Source organism: Neomonachus schauinslandi, chromosome 3 (genome assembly GCF_002201575.2).
Source record: "Neomonachus schauinslandi chromosome 3, ASM220157v2, whole genome shotgun sequence".
Classification (NCBI taxonomy): Eukaryota; Metazoa; Chordata; class Mammalia; order Carnivora; family Phocidae; genus Neomonachus; species Neomonachus schauinslandi.
In genome coordinates this window covers 90527257-90549703 of record NC_058405.1, presented here as the reverse complement: position 1 = coordinate 90549703, position 22447 = coordinate 90527257, and the positions used below count along the sequence as shown (strand labels likewise).

The following is a 22447-nucleotide window of genomic DNA, read 5'->3' as shown; positions in this document are numbered from 1 at the left end:
TGTTGACAAATAAGACTATTCTGTCCAACAAAGCAAAGGGAGCATTTCCTCCACATCTACCTGGAAATGCAATAGCTTTAGCAATGCGGGGCAAGAGTGAAAACTAAGGAAGCAAGATCACCCGCGTGTAATGCCCAATACAAATTGCATACAGTTGGTTCATATAAAAGTTCATCATTACTGCTTATTCTTTTTTAAAATAAATGAAAAATAAAAATAATGTGCCATTCCACATCTCTCACAGTATCAAAAAATATATTCCCAGAAGTTGGTAATATTTTTATGGAACTGATAACATTCTTAGGGTGCTGGGAAAATTATTAACTGGTACAACTTTTTGGTCAGCAATCAGACAATGTGTATCAAAAATCACCCAATACTCACTTCTTTGAATTTATCCTAAAGCAACAACACAAAAGAAGCAAACTATATGCAAAAAGATAGTCACCGTGTTGTAGTACACATAATTTAAAAAAAAGTGGCACCTGGCTGGCTGTCAGAAGAGCATGAGACTCTTGATCTTGGGGTCATGAGTTCGAGCCCCACGTTGGGTGTAGAGATTACTTAAATAAATAAGTAAACTTAAAAAAAAAAAAGATACTTACATGTCAAGGATCCCAGTTTCCCAAAATTTGCCATATCATCTCAAATAAGACAAAGCTATTAAAAAACTTCAATGATACGTAGTCTGTCATTACATGGAAAACAGTCACAAAACATGCAAGACCTAATATTACTTACTGAAAAGTACAAACATATGGGCAGCTTCAAAGGTGATACATTAAGAAATAATAGCTTGTGTTAGGATGGTTTGATGTGGCTTTTCCCTCTCTGGTCTCTCAAGTTTCTGTTATTGCTTTGTTATTATAATAAGACTATAAATAAATTTAACTGATTCTGCTTGGAAAGTTAACTGGAAACACTTACAGAGACAGGTGGAAAGTGGATTCAGCTATCCTGAACAAACGTAAACTCACCCAAATGTACCATGGTAACAGTCCCAAGGCCAGTTTTGGATTTTTTTCACAAAAAGATCAATCTTGGGCGCCTGGGTGGCTCAGTTGGTTAAGCGACTGCCTTCGGCTCAGGTCATGATCCTGGAGTCCCGGGATCGAGTCCCGCATTGGGCTCCCTGCTCGGCGGGGGGTCTGCTTCTCCCTCTGACCCTCCCCCCTCTCATGCTCTCTGTCTCTCATTCTCTCTCTCTCAAATAAATAAATAAAATCTTTAAAAAAAAAAAAAAAAAGATCAATCTTCCCAGATACGCGTTAACTATGAAACTTTGAATTTACACTTTTTTAAAAGCAAGTAGAAACACACTAAAAGATAGGAGGAAATCTGGTTTGGCAGCTAGCTATTCACAAGGCAAAAAGATCATAAGATTTCCTGAACCATAACTTCAATAATCCAACAAAATTATGAAGCTAAGAGCCAGCTGACAGGAAAAGAACATTTAAGTTGAGAAATAGAAGGCCCGGCTCTCCTCCGGGTTCTATCTCAGACTGGGATTTAACTTGCAAGTCTTAGTTTCTCATTTGTAAATTGATAGGATAATGATGTTATCTTCCCTATCTACCTCACAGGAGTCTGAAGGGAGCAAAGAAGATTACAAATGTAAAAGTGCTTTCAAAATCGAGGGTTTTTTCCCTTAAATCTGGCTATTATTTATTATTAAGAAGACACTCATCTATGTGTAGCTACCAAAAAGGGGAACAGTTGTTTAGAAGGATACATTTCAAAGTGATAAGTGGATGGATATGCCTCCCAGGGGGGCCTGAGATCTGGGGCCAAGCCCTTCCCTTTATCTGCATTGTTTCAATCTTTTTTTTTTTTTTTTTAGATCTTTTTTATTTATTTGACAGAGGAGCACAAGCTGGGGGAAATGGCAGCGGGAGAGGTAGAAGCAGGCTCCCCACTGAGCCACCCAGGTGCCTCTGCAATGTTTCAATCTTTCAGGAGAATCTATTCATTACTTGGTAATTTTTTTAATTTGTAAAAGCAAATGCAATCACTAACAAAATTAACAGACTGCAGGGTTCTCAAACTTTAGGGTTTTGGGGTTTTTTTCAAGAAGCACCTGAGGATTGCTAAAACTGAGGCTGTCCAGGTCTCCCAGACTTAACTGACCAAAATCTCTGGGTGGACAGGAATAAATAAGGTCAGACCATTTGTATTTTAACAAACTCAAGTGATTCTGTGACTTGATTATTGCTTCTTACACTATGTTGTTATTAATATTAACTCCTATAACAAATACATAGTAGGAATACCATGTATACCCACTTACTATATGTCAGTCACCACTCTCAGCACTTGACGAATATTATCTCATTTAATCCTTACAACCCTGTAAGTAGGTACTACTGTTAACACTGCCCTCCCCTTGCCCTTGTTTTATAGATGAAATTATTAAATAGGAAGAGATGATTTAACAGGCCCATGGCCCAAAGTCACAGGGCTAGTAAGTGGCAGAGCCAGAATGTACAACAAAGTTTGAAAACTCTTGATACAGTTTCTTAACCTAAGACAACAGCTGTATACTCTGGTCAGGTCACAGCAAATTGTTTCATTTCAGACATTGCATTTGCCTAAAGAAAGCAGCATGGGGAAATCTGATTAAACCATGAGGGGAGGGAGCACCTGGCTGGCTCAGTTGGTAGAGCATGGGACTTTTGACCTAGGGGTTATAAGTTTGAGCCCCATGTTGGGTGTAGGAATTACTTTAAAAAAATAAAATCTTGGGGCGACTAGGTGGCACAGTCGGTTAAGCATCTAACTCTTGGTTTCAGCTCAGGTCTTGATCTCAGGGTCGTGAGATGGAGCCCCACAGACTTTGCACTCAGCACGGAATTGGCTTGAGATTCTCTCGCCCTCTGCCCCTCCCCCCTGCAAGTCCAAGCTTGCGCACTTTTGCTGGCTCTCTCTCTAAAATAAATAAAAAAATCTTTTTTAAAAGATAAAATAAAATCTTTTTAAAAAAAAAAAAAAAAAAAAAACCATGAGGGGACAAAGGATCTAGCCTGTTTACATACTTCCAGCATAACTGGCCTCACTTTGTAACATTCTGGCCCTCTATTAGACTGAGCCCTGGAAGTGTGGGGAACATACAGTCTTTTCAACAGTACCCTCATGGTACTGGTATCTAACTAAAGAAAGGGTTTAATAAGTTAATTTATCAATAAATCTACAGAAGGCTTGATGACTGTCCTAGGAAATGAAAGCTATTATGTGGAGAAGAAACAGACTTAACTCATGTTGCTTCAAGGAGTATAACCAAGAACAGGTAACAGGGGAGTGGCAGATTTTGATACAGCCTAAACTAGCTTTCTAGCAACCAAGACCTGTCCAGTAACAGAGAAGCACATCTGCAATGTGAGGCTGATGATCATAACAGAGTTGACAAAAGGTAGGAAAGTGGTCTATGGAGCCTCTAAGAGCTCTTCCAAAGTTCAAAGTTATGATACATTTGTTCATTCTTTCACATCTCACACCATCTACCGTGACTAGTTACACAAGTTCCTAGTTACACAAGTCCTGGTAGTAAGTACAGAGGATACCATCATGTCATACAAACCCCCAGAGCCCTCAAGGATCTGGAGAAGAATAAAAGCACAGGCGTCAATCTTCCAGGGAGGAAGGTAATGGATACAACAGGAATCAGCAAGGAATGAGGAGATTTCCAGGCAGGAAACAAGAGGGAAGTCAACACAGGCATTATGAAAGAAAGGCCGTCATTTGAGCCATATCTTTAGGGATCCACGTGGGGAGGTGGGTTGGGGCTGCCATAAGAATCTGGGAAAGAGGGGCGCCTGGGTGGCTCAGATGGTTAAGCGCCTGCCTTCAGCTCAGGTCATGATCCCAGGGTCCTGGGATCGAGCCCCACATCGGGCTCCTGGCTCAGCCGGGAGTCTGCTTCTCCCTCTCCCTCTGCCTCTCCCACTGCTATGCTCTCTCTCTCTCTCTGTATCTGTGTGTCTCAAATGAATAAATAAAATCTTTTAAAAAAAAAAGAATCTGGGCGCCTGGGTGGCTCAGTTGGTTAAGCGACTGCCTTCGGCTCAGGTCATGATCCTGGAGTCCCGGGATCGAGTCCCGCATCGGGCTCCCTGCTCAGCGGGGAGTCTGCTTCTCCCTCATCCTCCCCCATCTCATGCTCTCTCTCTCTGTCTCATTCTCTCTCAAAAATAAATAAAATCTTAAAAAAAAAGAATCTGGGGAAGAAAAGCCTGCAGTATGGCAGTACTGGTCTGAGCATAAAGGAGGCAGGCAAGCCCTGGGGTGATGAAGACCCACCAGAAATAACCACTAAACTCTGGGGCTTAAAAGGAGAAGGCCTTTGGAGGTCATTTAGTCAAACACACACATGTTATGGAGGTTGCCCTGCTTGCCCTGGGTAAAGAAAGGTTTGTTTACTTTCTTAAATTACATTTTACAAACCAAAAACTCTATCATCAACGACTGGTCCTTCGCTTAGTTTTGCGTCTTTTTTTTTTTTTTTTAAGACTAATAGATCCTTCTCTTATTTTCTAGGAAAACTTTTAGATGATTCCATTTTTCTTGCAGTTTTCAAAACTGGCAGTTTTAATAACTCAGCTCTTAGCCTAATATTATAATCACTTAAGTGGTTATAATATTTACCAATAATACTAAATTAAAAGTATTATAATCTAAAAACGATGATTTTACAAATAGAAGACTGTTAAGAAGAAATGTAGTCTCAAAAATAAATTTAGGTCTCAGATCCAAGAAACTATCTCTTACTCAACTTATAAACTGTGAAACTGAGCCACCCAAGAAAATAGAATTAACTACTAAAGCAAAAACAAACTAAATCCAAAACCAATGGACAAAACATAATACATATGAACAATAAACTTAATGTTCTTTGGCCAATCATTTCTCAGCGTCCCTGGCAAACTATTTTAAGGATCTGAAATCTTGCTCTATAAAAAGTAAGTTCCCATCATCTGAACTACACTTAAAGAGATTCTATCGCAGTGGTTACTGAAGCATAAACACCAAGCTTCAGTTTTTTCCTTCCTTTTAGTACAAAAAATGCTTACCTCTTTTAGATAAAGCTGAGTGTGTGGCCCAAATCCTGACATACCAGGAGATCTAGGTTTTCAATTCCAACAGTAATTTAAGGTGTCAGGTTAGCAAAGGCCTCTTCTGTATTTACCACTTAGCTTAGATTGTAACATGCAGATATAATATTTGACACCCCCACCACCAACGGTCACTTCAAAGGATTTCTAACTTTGGTAAACCTTAGTTGGGGGAATATAAAGTTAGGGCTGAAAACTCAGTAAAAAAAAAAAAAAAATGAAACTTTAAAAAATCTGAAATAGTGCTGCTGCATGTTAGCTGACAAACTATGAATTGCAGAAACAGATTTGAGTAACAATTGCTAAGAAAGGTGCAGTTTACACGATTTTACCAAAATGAATAAGCAAACAGCTCATGAAAATTTAAATCTTTCTTGGCAAACGGAGAAGATAAATAATATTCACTAACTCTGGGACATTGTGGTTTTTTGTTTTTATCTATAAGGTCTCTGCATCAATGTTACTATTCTCTCACTCCCTTTATGAGCAAAAGGAGCCCACTGTCCAGGATCCCTCATACCAAAGCTCAGTAAATATCACAAATAATAATAGTAATAAAAGCAACAATCTCTAAAGCTAGAATTCATACGGGACTGTGGCACCAGAATAGGATGCAAGGCACATGGCAGCATGCAACTATTTCTCCCTTCTGACTCTTCTGCATCACTGCCTCCCAAAGGACTATAGAATCCGAAGCTCTCACTGCCACATCTATAAATTAAAGTATCATGATTAAAGAACTCACGGGTTCTACGAACGGTCAGTATTGAATGAACGAACACCACAACAAATAAATTCATCCGGATGCAACAAAACATGCTTCAAAAGGCTCCACCTAATTTTTTTTAATCTTAGAAATAAACACAACTATTTTAATAACATTATGTAATAAGTTAGACTCTGGAAAACCCCATACTCATCCGAGCGGCTCGGAAAATGGAAAGCAAAATTCGATTAGCTCCATTGTACCCAACCAGGCTAACGTGCAAGATCACACACTCATCTTCGTCAGAGCGGCTCTGCCAATACCAAAGAACAACAAAGGCAAGTTGAGGAGGCTGCACAAGGCTTAACTCAGCACTTGTCCGCTTTCCCAGCTTTGGAAAGAAGCTCTCAGCGGGCCCCAGGGACTAAGGGACCCTCTGCATCCCGCCCGGCCCCCAGCTCGGCTCGGCGCCGCTCGCTCAGCTTTTGTCTGGCCCGGCTGGGAGCCCCGGCCGCCCGCCTCCCCGGCACCCCTTCCCTCTGGATCTTTCTCCACACCCATCACTCGCCGATGACTGGTTGTTGTGGGTTTCTCTCCCTCGCCCCCTCCCCTCGCAATCCCGGGCTCTTTTCAAACGCGACTGGACTGTTCGCTGGCTTCTCCCACTGGGCCGGGAAGACTCGGGTCAGGAAGGGGGCTCGGGGTGCGGTCTGGGAGAGGAAAAGAGAGAGGGGCACACAAAGCCCGGCTGACCCCACAGCCGCCCCCTCCTCCCTTTGCAAAGCAGCCTGGGATCAGCGACCTACCGGGTGGATAAACAACCCTCCCATCCCGCTCCCCGCCCGGCTCCCACCTAAGGGCCGCCCCCTCCCCCCAAAGTGCACCCAAGAGCCGATGACAGCGCTGGACATCGCCCCCACCCTCACCCAGCGCCCGCCACCGCAGGGGAGGGGGCAAAGGCCTCGGAGGGCTGGATCTAAATCTCCTCGCCCTAACCGGGTACTTACAGTCGTATTATTCGCTACTGTTGCAGCTGCCGTCCAGACAGCCGCCGCCTTCTCCACCCCAATGAGGTTAAGCGCTTGGTGCGGGGATTAAAAAAAAAAAAAAAAAAAAAAACAGAAGCCGAGAGCGCCTGCGCAGTACAGTCTCCCTTTTACCGCCACGGACTCGGCTCGACCATAGAGAGGGCAAACCGAGACCAGAGAGGCGGCTGCTCTCTATGGTAACGCCCCGCGCAGGCGCAGGCCTGGCTGCTCTGGGCTACGGGACCTTCAAATCCCAGGAGTTTTTGCCCCCTCCGAGAACGTTAATTGACCCCGATGGGGCCGCGTAGGGTAAAGGTTCTTTAAGGGAAGGGTGGCAGGGTTCTGTTGGGGTCCCTGGGAAGTTGCGGCAAAACTCAGGCTAGGCCACGAGGGTGGATGTAAGGGCCCGCGGCGACAGAGCACCACAATGCAGGCAGTGCAGTGAATAGAGCTGAGGGGGAGTTAGGAAAGCCTGGATAAAAGTCGTCCGGCCGGGACTTCCTGTGGTTGGGGTCTAATACCTGAAGGAAACGGACTTTCACTTCTGGGTTACGCGCGTCCCGCCCCCACCATCGGGCGACTAGGATGAAGGAAATTGTGCCCTGCGACTTTCCGTACCCGGGCTTGCGTCCGTTCTCTCTTCCCTTCTCAATTAGGCGCCGACACTTGAGCCGGAAGCACACCTTTTTAACGGTTCTTTGCTTTTCTTGGAGCGCAGTCGGCCTCGTTGAGGCCTCGGAGACTCTTGAGACGGCCAGTCACAACCCCTTTCTTACTTGAGCGCCTCCGCAAATAACGCTGCTTCTGTCTTCCCTCTCGCATTACTTTCGGATGACACGTGAGAACGTGTTTCGGAGGGTAGAAAGCTGTGCAAATTATTGGGCTGCCTTTAAGGATCCCCAAGGACCCGCAGTTTTGCCGCGTCAAACCCCTATGTTCGCAGGTAATTTGACACTGAGAGCTTTTGTGTGAAATTATACACTGCGTCGACGAAATCACTCTTCGGGAGTGTGAGTTGACTTCCCTCCATCTCGATGCCCAACGCATTGAGTTTTCACTGGGAGCTCTTGAATGCCGAGCTCCGTGGTGGTGGAGTGAGTGTGTTTGTGTTAGAAGAGGGGTGCGGGAGAATGGTGAGATAATGCCTCTGATACTCAGGAGCTTAGATGTTACGGTCGGAGAGACGAAGGTAAAACAGTAAAGCCATGTGTTTGCTCCTCTCTGCAGTGCAGGACAGGCCAAGGACTCTAGTTTGAAGGTGTAGGCATGTCATGGAGGATGTGACTTCTGGTTGGATCTAGAAAAGGTAAACCCGTCTTCGGGGCGAAAGCACAGACAACCTTTTGAAAATGGGTGGGTGATGATGAAGGCATTCCAGAGAAGAAACTCCTTGGGACAAAGGCTGAAAAGGAAGTGTTTTGCTGGGAGTACAATGTAGAGAGCAGTAACTTGAAAAAGGGGTGGGGGGTGTGGAATACAGGGGAAGAGTGGAAAGTAAGGTTTGAAAACTAGGATGGGGAATTTGTTTTTTAACTTTATGGTAACATACACATAACACAAAATTTGCCACTTTAACCACTCTTAACTACATAGGTCAGTAGAGTTAAGTACATTTACATTGCTGGGCAACCATCTCCAGAACTCTTTTCCATCTTTTTTTTTTTAAGATTTTATTTATTAATTTGTCAGAGAGAGAGAGATCAAGCACAAGCAGGGGGAGCAGAAGAAGCAGGCTCCTGGCTGAGCAGGGAACCCGATGTGGGGCTCAATCCCAGGACCCTGGGACCACAACCCTAGCTGAAGGCAGACGTTTAACCTACTGAGTCACCCAGGTGTCCCCTCTTTTCGTCTTCTAAAAGAGCAATTCTATAACTATTAAACAACTCATTCCCCACTCCCCAAGTCCTGGCAACCACCATTTTACTTACGTCACTGAATTTGACAACTCAGATATCTCATACAAGTAGAATCATAACAGTGTTTGTCTCTTTGTGACGGGCTTATATCATTCAGCATAAGGTCCTGGAGGTTCTTCAGTGTTGTAGCATGTGTCAGAATTTCCTTCCTTTTTAAGGCTGAATTATATTCTATTGTGTTTGTATACCAGAATAGATACTTGGGTTAATTACACCTTTTGACTAGGGTGAATAATGCTGCTATGAACATGGGTGTACAGATATCTCTGAGACTCTGCTTTCAGTAGGATGGGGAAGACTTAGAAACCAAGTAGAGAAAGCCGAATTGTTTCAGGTTCTGGACTGGGGATAGTAATATGGTAAAAGAACTCTTATAGGAAGTGACCCTGGCAGTAGAAGCTCAATACATACTCCATTTTTACAGAGAATTTATGGAGGCTTTAAAATATCCCAGGCATTGTACTACTGTTTTATGTAAAGTATTGATATGTCATTGAATCCATCAAAATAAACATGAGCCAATTATTATTCACCACAGTTACCAGTGAGAAAATCAAGGTTCTGGGTTACTGATGGGCTGCAGGAAGACTCACCAACCACACATACACGCAAATGATTAGGAAACAAAACTCCCATGTGATCTGGACATGCATGGGCACTGACTACTCACTGATTTGGACAAGGATATTGAAAGAAAACAATTCAGATGTCAAGAGTGAGTCTTCGGGGACACCTGGGTGGCTCAGTCAGTTAAGCGTCTGCCTTTGGCTCAGGTCATGATCCCAAGGTGCTTGGATCAAGCCCCTGTGTTGGGCTCCCTGCTCAGCAGAGTGTCTGCTTCTGCCCCTCTGCCTCCCCTGCTTGTGCTCTCTCTCTCTCGTTCAAATAAATAAATAAAATCTTAAAAAAAAAAAGAGTGAGTCTTCCCAGGAGAAAGAATAGGCTGACATTGAGAACTTTCACAGTCAAATTACTAGTATTATAAGGGCTTAACACAGCAAAACTGCACCGTCTAAGGTCCCTAAAAGAACTCTGAGGTTTGATTCCAAGTTGGTTCATTGCTCTCAAATAAATAAAATCTTAAAATAAAATAGGGGCGCCTGGGTGGCTCAGTCGTTAAGAGTCTGCCTTCAGCTCAGATCATGATCCCAGGGTCCTGGGATCGAGCCCTACGTCGGGCTCCCTGCTCTGCGGGAAGCCTGCTTCTCCCTCTCCCACTCCCCCTGCTTGTGTTGCCTCTCTTGCTGTGTCTCTCTCTGTCAAATAAATAAAATCTTAAAAATAAAAAATAAAAAAATAAAAGGCCAGGTAAGTATATTTTTGTATGTACTAGAGAAAATAAAACACATCATTTCCTACTCAACATTTCATCTTTCATTTTACATTCTCAAAAACCTTATGGGATCATTCAAAGCAATGATCCATTTGGCAGGGAAGGAAATAAATGGCCAGAAAGGAAAATTTTTTTGCCCAATGTCACATGGCTTATTGGTACCAGGGCTGCAATTGAAAACTGAACCTCTAGAATTCCACTCTCTGCTTTGGTCTCCTTTACAAAGATAGATATCATAGTCTTGAGTGAGTGGACAGTGTTTCTATTCAGTCAGTCTCATCTTCCTCAGGGATGCATGCCCAAATGCTTATGAAGCTAGCACCAATAAACAGTGAAGCAGAGAATATAAGTGCATTTTAAGTAGCATTCATACGCTTAGAAATATTGTGTACCAACTATGTGCCAAACACTTGGGGGGTGGGGAATCCATGTTCTCATAGGAGATAGAAAATAAAATGGTAAATGAAATATAAACTGTGTCAGGTAGGATAAATGTTACAGGGAAAAAATGAAGCAGTGAGGGAGAAATAAGGAGTGCTGAGGATAGGGAAAGAAGTTTCTTTTTAAATAGGACTGGTGGGGCGGGGGCCCTCTGAGAAACATACGTTCAGTACACATCTGAAGGAGGTGAGGGAGCAAGAAATGTCCTTGGGAAAAGAACCTTCCAGGTAGAAAGAATGGCAAGTGCAGAAACCATTCTGAGGGAAGAGGATGTCTACACTACATTCTAAGCACAGAAAGGAGGCCAGAGTGACAGAAGCAGAGTGTGGCAGGCAGAAAGTAGGAAATGAGGTCAGAGGTAACAGGATGCCAAATTATGTGGGAATTTACAGGGCATTGTAAGAATGTTGGCTTTTACTGAGAGGGGAAGCCATTGGAAGGTTTTGAGCAGAGAAATAAAATGATTTGACTTCTATCTTTAAAGAATCACTTTAGCTTCTGTTTTGAGAATAGACTGTTGGGGAGCAAGAGGGAGGGTTTAGGAGGCTATTGCAATTCTGAAAGTGAGACAGTGGTGGCTTGGGAAAAGTGCAAGCAGTGGAGTGATGAGATGTCTTGGATATATTCAGCCAGGATGGCACATGGGATTTGATAAATTGATGCAGGGTGTAAGCAAAAGGGGAGTTAAGGGGACTCCGAATATTTTTTGACTGAGCAGTTTAAAGAATGGAGTTGCCATCTACTGAAGTGGCAAAGACCAGGAGGAGCAGGATGGGAATGGGAAGCAATAAGAAATTCAGTTTTAGAGATGTTAAGTTTGAAATGTCTTTTAAGCGGTGCTTGGTGGCTCAGTCAGTTAAGCGTCTGACTCTTGAGCTCAGCTCAGGATCTCAGGGCCGTGAGTTTAAGCCCCATGTTGGGCTCCACACTGGGTGTGGAGCCTACTTTAAAAAAACAAAACAAAACAATGAAATGCCTATTAAATTAGCATGTGGAAATATCAAGGCAGTTAGATATTTGAATCTGGAGTTCAGAAGAAAGGTCTAGGCTGGGTATGTAAATTTGGGAGACACAAGCACATAGTATTAAAAGCCATGAGATCATCTAGATATTAAGTATAGACAGAAATTTGAGAAAGTTATCTGAAAACTGAGTCCTGAAGAATAAATAAAGACTGAGCCCTGGAGCACTCTAGCATTTAAGGACTGAGATGGAAATGAAACCAACAAAGGAGACAGAAGGGTCAGCCACTGAAATAAAGGGAAACCAGGAAGAATGACCAAGTCAATTGCCAATGGGCTATAATTGTTGGCCATAACATTGGAGGGGTGAGGATGGAAGCCTGATTGGAATGGGTTCAAAAGAGAGTGGTAGGAACAGAATTGGAAAGAGGGAGGATAGATAATTGGGCTGGGAGGTAGGGGGTGGGGAAGAAAAGTGGAGTGATACTTCAAGGGATAGGTAGGGTCAAGAGAATAATTTTTTAAATTATTTCATCCACAAATATTTTAGTATTTCTAAAAGATAAGATTTTCCCTTAAATGAAAATAACTTCCAATACCACCATCATACCTAAAAAGTTAACAATACCTAGTATCATGGTCTACCAAATCTTCAGATTTCCCTAATTGTTTCATAATTTTTTTCTGCTACCAGGTTTACTGAGATATAATTCAAATACTGTACAATTCATCCATTTAAAGTACATAATTCAACAGTCTAGTACATTCAAAGAGCTCTACAATCATCACTACAACCCATTTTTTTTTTTAAGATTATTTTAGAGAGACAGCATCAGTAGGAATGGCAGAGGGAGAGAGAGAGAGAGAGAATCTGAAGCTGACTCCACTCTGAGTGGGGAGTGGGACACAGGGCTCGATCTCACAACGCTGAGATCAGGACCTGAGCCAAAACCAAGAGTCGGATGCTTAACAGACTGGACCACCCAGGCACCCCTACAGTCCATTTTAAAACAGCATCATCAGGAGCGCCTGGGTGGCTCAGTCGGTTAAGCCGCTGCCTTCGGCTCAGGTCATGATCTCAGGGTCCTGGGATCGAGCCCTGCATCAGGCTCCCTGCTCAGCGGGAAGCCTGCTTCTCCCTCTCCCTCTGCCTGCCTCTCTGCCTACTTGTTCTCTCTCTCTCTCTGTCAAATAAATGAATAAAATCTTTAAAAAAAATAAAAATTAAAAAAAAAAAATAATAAAACAGCATCATCAGCCCAAAAAGAAACCCTATACCTATCAGTACTCACTACCCATTTTTCCCCAACCCACCAGCCCCAGGCAACCACTAATTTACTTTTTTGTCTCTAAGGATTTTCCTATCCTGGACATTTCATATAAATAGAATCCTACAAATATATGACTGGCTTCCTTCACTTAGCATGTTTTCAAGGTTCATCTATATTGTAGCATGTGACAGTACTTCATTTTTTTAATTGTCAAACGCATTTATATGTAACTATACCACATTTTGTTTATCCATACATCAGTTGATGGACATTGGGTTGTTCCAAACTACTTTTTGGCTATTGTGAATAATGCTGCCAGGAACAGCTATTACAAGACTTCATGTGGACATATGTTTTCAGTTTTCTTGAATATATGTGTAGGTTTGGAATTGCTGGATCATATAATAACTGTATGTTTAACCTTTTCAGGAATGGCCAGACTCTTTTCCATTGTGAAGATGCCATTTTACATTCCCACCAACAGAATATGAGGGTTCTAGTGGAGACATCCTCACCAACACTTGTTTTTTTTTTTAATTTTTTATTGTTATGTTAATCACCATACATTACATCATTAGTTTTAGATGTAGTGTTCCGTGATTCATTGTTTGTGCATAACACCCAGTGCTCCATGCAGAACGTGCCCTCTTTAATACCCATCACCAGGCTAACCCATCCCCCCCACCCCCCTCTCTCTAGAACCCTCAGTTTGTTTTTCAGAGTCCATCGTCTCTCATGGTTCGTCTCCCCCTCTGATTTCCCCCTCTTCATTCTTCCCCTCCTGCTATCTTTTTTTTTCTCTTAACATATATTGCATTATTTGTTTCAGAGGTACAGATTTGTGATTCAACAGTCTTGCACAATTCACAGCGCTTACCAGAGCACATACCCTCCCCAGTGTCTATCACCCAGTCACCCCATCCCTCCCACCCCACCCGCAACTCATGCAACCCTCAGTTTGTTTCCTGAGATTAAGAATTCCTCATATCAGTGAGGTCATATGATACATGTCTTTCTCTGTTTGCCTTATTTCGCTCAGCATAATACCCTCCAGTTCCATCCACATCGTTGCAAATGGCAAGATCTCATTCCTTTTGATGGCTGCATAATATTCCATTGTATATATGTGTATATATATATATATATATACCACATCTTCTTTATCCATTCATCTGTCGATGGACGTCTTGGCTCTCCACAGTTTAGCTATTGTGGACATTGCTGCTATAAACATCGGGGTGCACGTACCCCTTCGGATACCTACATTTGTATCTTTGGGGTAAATACCCAGTAGTGCAGTTGCTGGATCGTATGGTAACTCTATTTTCAACTTTTTGAGGAACCTCCATACTGTTTTCCAGAGTGGCTGCACCAGCTTGCGTTCCCACCAACAGTGTAGGAGGGTTCCCCTTTCTCCATATCCCCGCCAACATCTGTCATTTTCCTGACTTGTTAATTTTAGCCATTCTGACTGGTGTGAGGTGGTATCTCATTGAGGTTTTGATTTGGATTTCCCTGATGCCGAGCGTTGTTGAGCACTTTTTCATGTGTCTGTTGGCCATTTGGATGTCTTCTTTGGAAAAATGTCTGTTCATGTCTTCTGCCCATTTCTTGATTGGATTCTTTGTTCTTTGGGTGTTGAGTTTGATAAGTTCTTTATAGATTTTGGATAGTAGCCCTTTATCTGATATGTCATTTGCAAATATCTTCTCCCATTCTGTCGGTTGTCTTTTGGTTTTGTGGACTGTTTCTTTTGCTGTGCAAAAGCTTTTTATCTTGATGAAGTCCCAATAGTTCATTTTTGCCCTTGCTTCCCTTGCCTTTGGCGATGTTTCTAGGAAGAAGTTGCTGCGGCTGAGGTCGAAAAGGTTGCTGCCTGTGTTCTCCTTCAGGATTTTGATGGACTCCTGTCTCACATTGAGGTCTTTCAACCATTTTGAGTCTATTTTTGTGACCAACACTTGTTATTATCTGTCTTTTTTATTATACTTATCCTATTGGGTGTATAGTGATATTTCACTGTGGCTTTGATTTGCATTTCCCTGATGACTAATCATCTTTTTGTTGCATATTGGCCATCTTGTATATCTCATCTGAGAAGTGTCTATTTAATGCTTTGCCCACTTTTTAAATTGTGTTGTCCTTTTATTGAGCTATAAAGTTTCTTTATATAGTCTAGATTTAAGTCCTTCAGCAGATATATGATTGGCAAATATTTTCTCATATCCAGTGGGTTGTCTTTTTACTTTCTTGATGATACCCTCCAAAGCACAAAAGGTTGCCATTTTATTGTCCAATTTATCTTCTTTTTCTTTTGTGGTTGTGTTTTCGGTATCTTATCTGAGAAACCATTCTGTAATCCTGTGTTTTCTTAGAGTCTTATACTTTTGGCTCCTACATTTAGGTCTTTGATCTATTTTAAGTTAAGTTTTATATATGGCCTGAGGTAGGGGTCCAACTTCATTCTTTTACAGGTAGGTTTCCAGTTGTCTCACCACCATTTGTTGAAAAGCCCATTCTTCATTGCACTGTGTTGGCACCCTTGTCCAAAACCAGTTGACTATAAATGTATGAGTTTATTTTTGGACTAAATCTATTCTATCAATGTATATGTGTATTTTTATGGCAGTACATGCTGTTTCAATTACTGTAGCTTTATAGTTTGTGAAATTGGGCAATGTGAGTCCTTACCTTTGTTTTTCGTTTCCAGTTGTTTTGGCTATTTGGGATTCCTTGAATTTCCATATAAATTTTCCGATCAGTTTGTCCCTTTCTGAAAAAAAAAAAATGCAGTTGTGATTTTGATAGGAATTTACTGAATCTGGAAATAAATTTGAAGAGTATTGCCATTTTAATAATAATAAATCTTTTGGTTCATGTTCATGGAATGTCTTTCCATTCATTTAGATCATCTTTAGTTGCTTTCAACGGTGTTTTGTAGTTTCCTAGTATAAGTTCTGCACTTCATTTATTAAATCTATTCCTATATATTTTCTTTTTGATGCTATTGTAAATGGAATTGTTTTTCTTCATTTCATTTTAAGATTATTCATTGCAATTGTATAGAAATACAATTAATTTTTGCATATTGACCTTGTATCCTGCAGCCTTGCCCAACTCATTGATTATTTTTTTAGTGGATTCCTGAGCATTTTCTAGATACAAAATCATGTCATTTGCAAATAGAGATTGTTTTTCTTCTTCCTTTCCAGTCTGTATCCCTTTTATTACATTTTCTTGACTGATTTTTTTCCAGCTAGAACCTTTAGTACAATGTTGAATTGAAATGGTGAGAGTGGACATCCTTGTTTTGTTCCTGATCTTAAGCATTCAGTCTTTTACCATTAAATATGGTATTAGCTGTGGGGTTTTTATATATGACGTTTATCAGATTGAGGATGTTTTCCTTTAGTCCTGGTTTGTTGAGTGTTTTCTCATTATCATTAAAGGCTTTTGGATTTTCTGTGTCTGTTTTGATGATAATGTGACTTGTCCTTAATTCTATTAATATTAATTGATTTTCAGATATCAAACCAACTTTCTGTTCCTGGGATAAATCCCACTTGGTAATGGTGTTATAATCCTTTTTATGTGTTGCTGAATCTTGATTTGTTGCCATATGTTGAAGACTTTTGTATCTATATTCATAAGGGATATTAGTGTCTAATTTTCTGGTGATATCTTTGATTTTGGTATCGGAGTAATAGGGCCACACAGAATGAGTTGGGAAAGATGCCCTCCTCGTCTGTTTTTGTTGTGTGTGTGTGTGTGTGTGTGTGTGTGGGTGGTTTTTGGAAGAGTTTATGAAGTATTGACATTTATTGTTTTAGAGTGTTTTATAGAATTCACCAGTGAAGCCATCTGAGCCATGGCTTTTCTTTGTGGGTAGTTTTATTTTGCTTTTTTTGTTCTTTTATTGCTAATCTCTTGTTATAGGTCTGTTCAGATTTTCTATTTCTTCTTGAGTCAGTTTCAGTACTTTGTGTCTTTCTAGGAATGTATCCATTTCATCTGAGTTATCTAATTTGTTGGCATTCAGTTGTTCATAGTGTTCTCTTTTGATCCTTTTTTATTTCTATAAGCTTGGTATTAATGTATCTGTTATATGATTTTTTTTATTACAGTTTGTGCAAATCAGGATCCAAATGCCAATACATTACATTTGAGTTATTTATTTGTCTCTTAGGTCTCTTTAGATTCCCCCCATCTCATTTTTCCTCGATATTTATTAATTGCAGAAACCTAGTTATTTACCCTACATATTTCCCACATTCTAGATTTTTCTGATTGTATTCCTGGGAATCTCTAACATATTCTTCTACCCCCTAGATGCTTGATAATACTGTATGCCTTATTCTGATTCAAGTTTGAGTTTTTTGGCAGAACTACTTCATACATTCATCAGGAGGCACATAACTTCTAATTGTCTCTCTTTGTGAAGTTAGCAGTAATTAATGACCATTGCCTAGGTTTGTTGTTACAACTGAATAGTTCAATTGAAGGCAGAGTAAATAAAGCAGAGTAAGTGGGAGTACCAATCATTTCAGAGCATGTAGAATCCTAGCTAAACATCTTTACCAAATTCTTTCCTCTTTGGGCCTCAGTGTTCTTATCTATAGAATGGGGGCATAAACTATAAAGGACCTCTAAGGTTTCTTGCTCTTCTAACATACTCAAACACTTAAGTAGTGAACTTAATCTCTAGCAGATACAATTTGAGTGCATTAAAAGGATCTGCCAGGGGCACCTCAGTGGCTCAGTTGGTTAAGTGTCCAGCTCTTGATTGCGGCTCAGCTCATGATCTCAGGGTTGTGAGATCAAGCCGTGTGTCGGGCTCCATGCTCAAGTGGGGAGTCTGCTGGAGATTCTCTCTCTCTCTCTCAAATAAATAAATCTTTTAAAAAATAAATAATAAATAAAAAGGATCCACTAACATTGTGTTATTCTTCCCATCTCCGACCACTTGGGTTCATTTCAAAGCCGAAGTTTGTCGATTATTAAATCCAATCATGTATATAACAAAGTCAGATAAAATCATTGTGAAAGCAGGAAGATTATGCCAAAAATCTTGAGTTCCTGGATTCTAGTTCTAGCTGTGCCTGCCCTCAGCTGGTCACATTCTCTCTCAAGGTCCTATCCACAGAATAAAAGATTATGTTAGTGTTCTCTAAAGGCCTACAGGCTTTATGATTTTATGTCTTTTGTTGATTTTTCCCCACAGTTTTTGAGGATGATATTTTTATTAATATCTTCAGCCCTACCTGTTTTTATCTGTTTTCTGATCATATTCTACTCAGCAACTGATTGACAGGGACCTGCCCTAGGTATCAGTTCATGTATGAGATGCATCTTTGGCATACTTTCTCGAAGTAAATACATCAAAATATTATTAGCAAGTGATTATCTGTGGGTGGTAAAATTGTTGGTCATTTTTAAAACTTATGTCTGTATTCTTCATTTTATTCTATCAACAGAGACTTCTGTAATTTTTAAGTCATTCTTAAAGGATTTAATAGCATATTTTTGATAGCATGCCCTAATGAACAAATCACCAAACTCTGGGTAAGAAGATTTCTTTCTCGTCCTATGATTTCATTAGGCAGTATCTCCCACTCTAGGTTAGTCTAAATGCTTTAATAGTAGGTACTTATATTTAATTTGATGGCTTTACTTAATCTTCAGTAATCTCAGTGAAAAAATATTTTATGCCTACAGAAATTAAAATTCATGAAGAATAGCAGCAATGCATATTGTCATCATCCTTCATAGCCCATATGGAATCTGAATTTGTACTACTTGGGGAACAGGTAGTCTCTTTGTTAGAGAAGTGGCGTGTTACAGAAATATTTGGGCAGAGTCAGGGTGTGTCTTTTGTATGTGATGAAACCAGGAGATCAGAAACTAGTTTGCTAAATTGTGTTCATAACCACTCCCTCTCTCAGTACTTGACTTATCTAGTAAGTATCACCCACTGAAGAAGACAGGACAGGTGTCTGGCGTACCTCTCACGGATTTCCTCACCTGGCAAGGTTTTATGCCGCTCATATGCCCGTCTTTAAACACCATAGTGGGGCACCTGGGTGGCTCAGTTGGTTAAGCGTCTGCCTACGGCTCAGGTCATGATCCCAGGGTCCTGGGATGGAGTCTCACATCAGGTTCTCTGCTCAGCAGGGAGCCTGCTTCTCCCTCTCCCACTCCCTCTGCTTGTGTTCCCTCTCTCTCTCTGTCTTTCTCTGTCAAATAAATAAATAAAATCTTTAAAAAAATAAAATTAAACACTGTAGTGACAGTTACTGGGGAATGTGCCCTCATAGCCATCAACTCACTGTGTGACCTAGACAAGTCACTTAACCTAGTCACAAGCACCAAGGTCACTTCATCTTTAATGAAGAGGATAGTTCCAGTTTCCAATATTGTCACAACTAGTGAAATTGACATTAGAAAAACCCATTTCTCAGTAACAAAGGCGGTATGAAAGTCACTGTTTGACCATCAGAAGCGTGACAAATCCGGGTGATTCTGTGGATAGCTCTGATGCAGAATAAATGACTAGACAACCCTTTAAACATGGCCTGTTGCTTATGTGTCATAATCCGGATCTGTTCAGGCTTTTTGAAGACGATTCCTTACACTTAGTAAGAACAAAGGGCAAATGCCAAAAAGTAAGTAACCTGACATATTTATCGGTAACCTGACCGTTTGGGGATTTCAGCTGCCATCAGTGAGGTCTCTCAAACAACTGGCCCATGCCAATTCTCACACGGGCTCCTGTACCAATGGCCTGATCAACCCATCCAAATGCAAAGAACCATTTCAAGACCTTCAAAACCAAGTGAAGTGCTTCTATTTTTACATTGTCTAATAGCCTCTCCTTTGCCAGAACTTGACCTGCCCCTGAGTAGGCATAGCTAGAAAGATACAGTTTTTTTACTCAAAGAAGTCAGTTTAGTAAGGAAAACAAATTACTAGACTATATACTTACTACAATGATGGAACACAAAAGGGGTTGCTTAGCAGGTGTGGGTAGGTCAAGGAAAGCTGAGGAGGAATGAAAGGAATGCTCTTGAGCTAAGCCAAACAAAACATTGAAACTCACCCTTATGACATTCAGTCTCTCAGAACCAGAATGAAGATTTATACTAGTTCCCATTTGGACAGGGTTTATTTTTTTCTAATAATTTCAAGCAACTCTAACTCTTTCCATTTTAACAAGGTCATTTAGAGCTTCACAGATAATATTTCCCAAAATGGCCATATTCTGACATGTGGACCATCACTTACACACACACACACTTCATGGTCATGCGGCAAAGTGAGAACAGAGTTCGTGAGCTGGGCCAGAATGTGCAAATGAAACTGCCCCACTATGTCTGCTTTAACAAAATAACAGATCCCTGCCTGTATTTGTTCACTTGTATTAAGGTTAAAATAATTCCAACTATGGGGCGCCTGGGTGGCTCAGATGGTTGAGCGTCTGCCTTCGGCTCAGGTCATGATCCCAGGGTCCTGGGATTGAGTCCCGCATCGGGCTCCCTGCTCCTTGGGAGCCTGCTTCTCCCTCTGCTTCTCTCTCTCTCTGTCTCTCATGAATAAATAAATAAACTCTTTAAAAATAATAATAATAATAATTCCCAACTATGTATTGTAAATTGCAGGATATGCCTGCAATCGTCATGCACGGGAATCTGTGCTCCTCCAGAATTGCACAATTGTGTTTCTTCTATTTTTGTTTTTGCCACATTAATTATATCATGTAGTACTTGAAATAAAGGTGGAGTCTTTCACTCTGCGAGCTTGCAGTTCAAAAGTTAAATGATGCATTAAGAAATCAAGTTTTTAAATTACCTATAAGATCTGTGTTTGCCATATTTCCTAGCTAGTGTTATTTATTTAGAGTTTCCTGTTCCTGGATGAAATTCTCTTGCCTTCTGCTGTTTGCAGTAACTCAAATCCTATTTCTCCTTTTCGATCATCTCCTTATATTCATGCCATATTTGCCAGTTTTCCTTGTTACTTCAGCTAATTTCTAAATAAATCATAGCATATATAATATTAGTTGTTCACAGTCACTAAACTAATATCCCCAAATGTATTTTGATGTTCTCAATTCCCAAAATTTGCCTTTGCTCGTGCATGATTTATCTATGTAACTCACCTATGAACTTCTCTCTCTCATGCACTTGGCCACACTGCATTTCTCTGCATCATCTACTATACTGCACTGGGATTCTGAGTCATCTGGGATTGGGCACCTCCCTGCTATTAACTGTGTAATATTTAAATTCCACTTAGCAGTCTTCTTTTGAATTCAAGCACCACGTGAATTAAACTGACTATAGTTGCTTTCAACCTATAATTCCTGATCGCAACAGGTAGTTGCCAACTCTTGAAACTAACAGGTTTGACTAGAAGTTGACAGTTCTTACTCCCACAGAACTATATATTTTACATTTATATAAATTCAGAAGGTAAAATCATACCTTTCTTATCAGTCAGGACTCTTTGTTCATTGATAACACAATATCTTAATTTAAACAAAAAGTATTTGCACCTTACCTCAGAAAATAAATTAAGTTCCTCTTAGTGCCAAGCAAGGGGAAAGTCAGAAAATTTTACTACAAAGAGACTACCAACCACTTCAAGGGATTTACCAGACAACTGCTGGTATAAATTACAAAGACAATGCTAATCTATACCTAAATGAGAAGCCAGGACATTTGCTTAGTGGCAAGTGGGGTAACTTTGACCCTTTGCATTTTCAGCTTGGGCATATGAAAAATACAGCATTCCTCAAAGTTGTCCAGGGAGTTGAGATCACCAGGATTTATCCAACCTGCTTGGTGGAAATGATAGAGAAAAAGAATTACAGAACCAAGGAAAGTTTTGACAATGCCTCAAAATCTGCGTTAGGCTCATGGAAAGTTGGATCAAAAATGTACCTTAGAGATCATTTCATCCATCACGCTTGTTTGACTGAGAAAACAAGTCCACAGCAGTCAAGGGATTCACCTAAGGTCTTGTGCTTCTGGTTAGTGACCAATTCAAAAACAGACCTGGATAATCCTGCCCCATTCCAGTAGTCTTAAAGCCAGCTGGCAAGTAAATTTAAACCCTCTAACAGCAGGTAGCCTATTTCCAGCTCCTGAATGCCCCTTTCTCTGAAAATTAGGCAAACAGGTTGGAATATTTTGAAAAGAAAACACTGATTATAAAGTGGGCAGAAATTCCTGTGCAGACTTGCTAACTGGAAGTCTTTGGCTTCCCCAAGACAAAGGAGAGTCTTAGTCACGAAGTTAAGGTTGAAAACGGATTGTGTCACCAGCCTGAGAGCAGACAACCTTTTTTAGAAGCAGTACACTGAAATTAGAACTAAAGGAAAGAGTTTACAGAAACTTGAATTTAGAGCTATCTTACAACACTGGGAGTTATTTTGTATTTTTTGTTTGCATTTAACAAAGTATCAGGCATGCAAAAAAGACTAGAGGGGCACCTGGGTGGCTCAGTTGGTTAAGTGTCTGCCTTCGATTCAGGTCATGATCTCAGGGCCCTGGGATCGAGTCCTGCATTGGGCTCCTTGATCAGCAGGGAGCCTGCTTCTCCCTCTGCCTGCCGCTCCCCCTGCCCATGCTCTCTCCCCCTCTGCCAAATAAATAGATAAAATCTTTAAAAAAAAAAAAAAAAACTG

At 40.9% G+C, this 22447-nt stretch overlaps 1 protein-coding gene across 1 annotated transcript in view; it reads right to left on the bottom strand.

Annotated features, from left to right (window-relative positions):
- Positions 1 to 6896, bottom strand: part of CLASP1 (cytoplasmic linker associated protein 1) — a 262736-nt gene extending 255840 nt beyond the window's left edge. Inside the window, exon 1 of the mRNA XM_044913587.1 lies at positions 6819 to 6896. The gene's annotated coding sequence lies outside the window, so the exon portion shown is untranslated. The remainder of the gene's footprint in view (positions 1 to 6818) is intronic.
- Positions 6897 to 22447: the final 15551 nt, after the last annotated feature.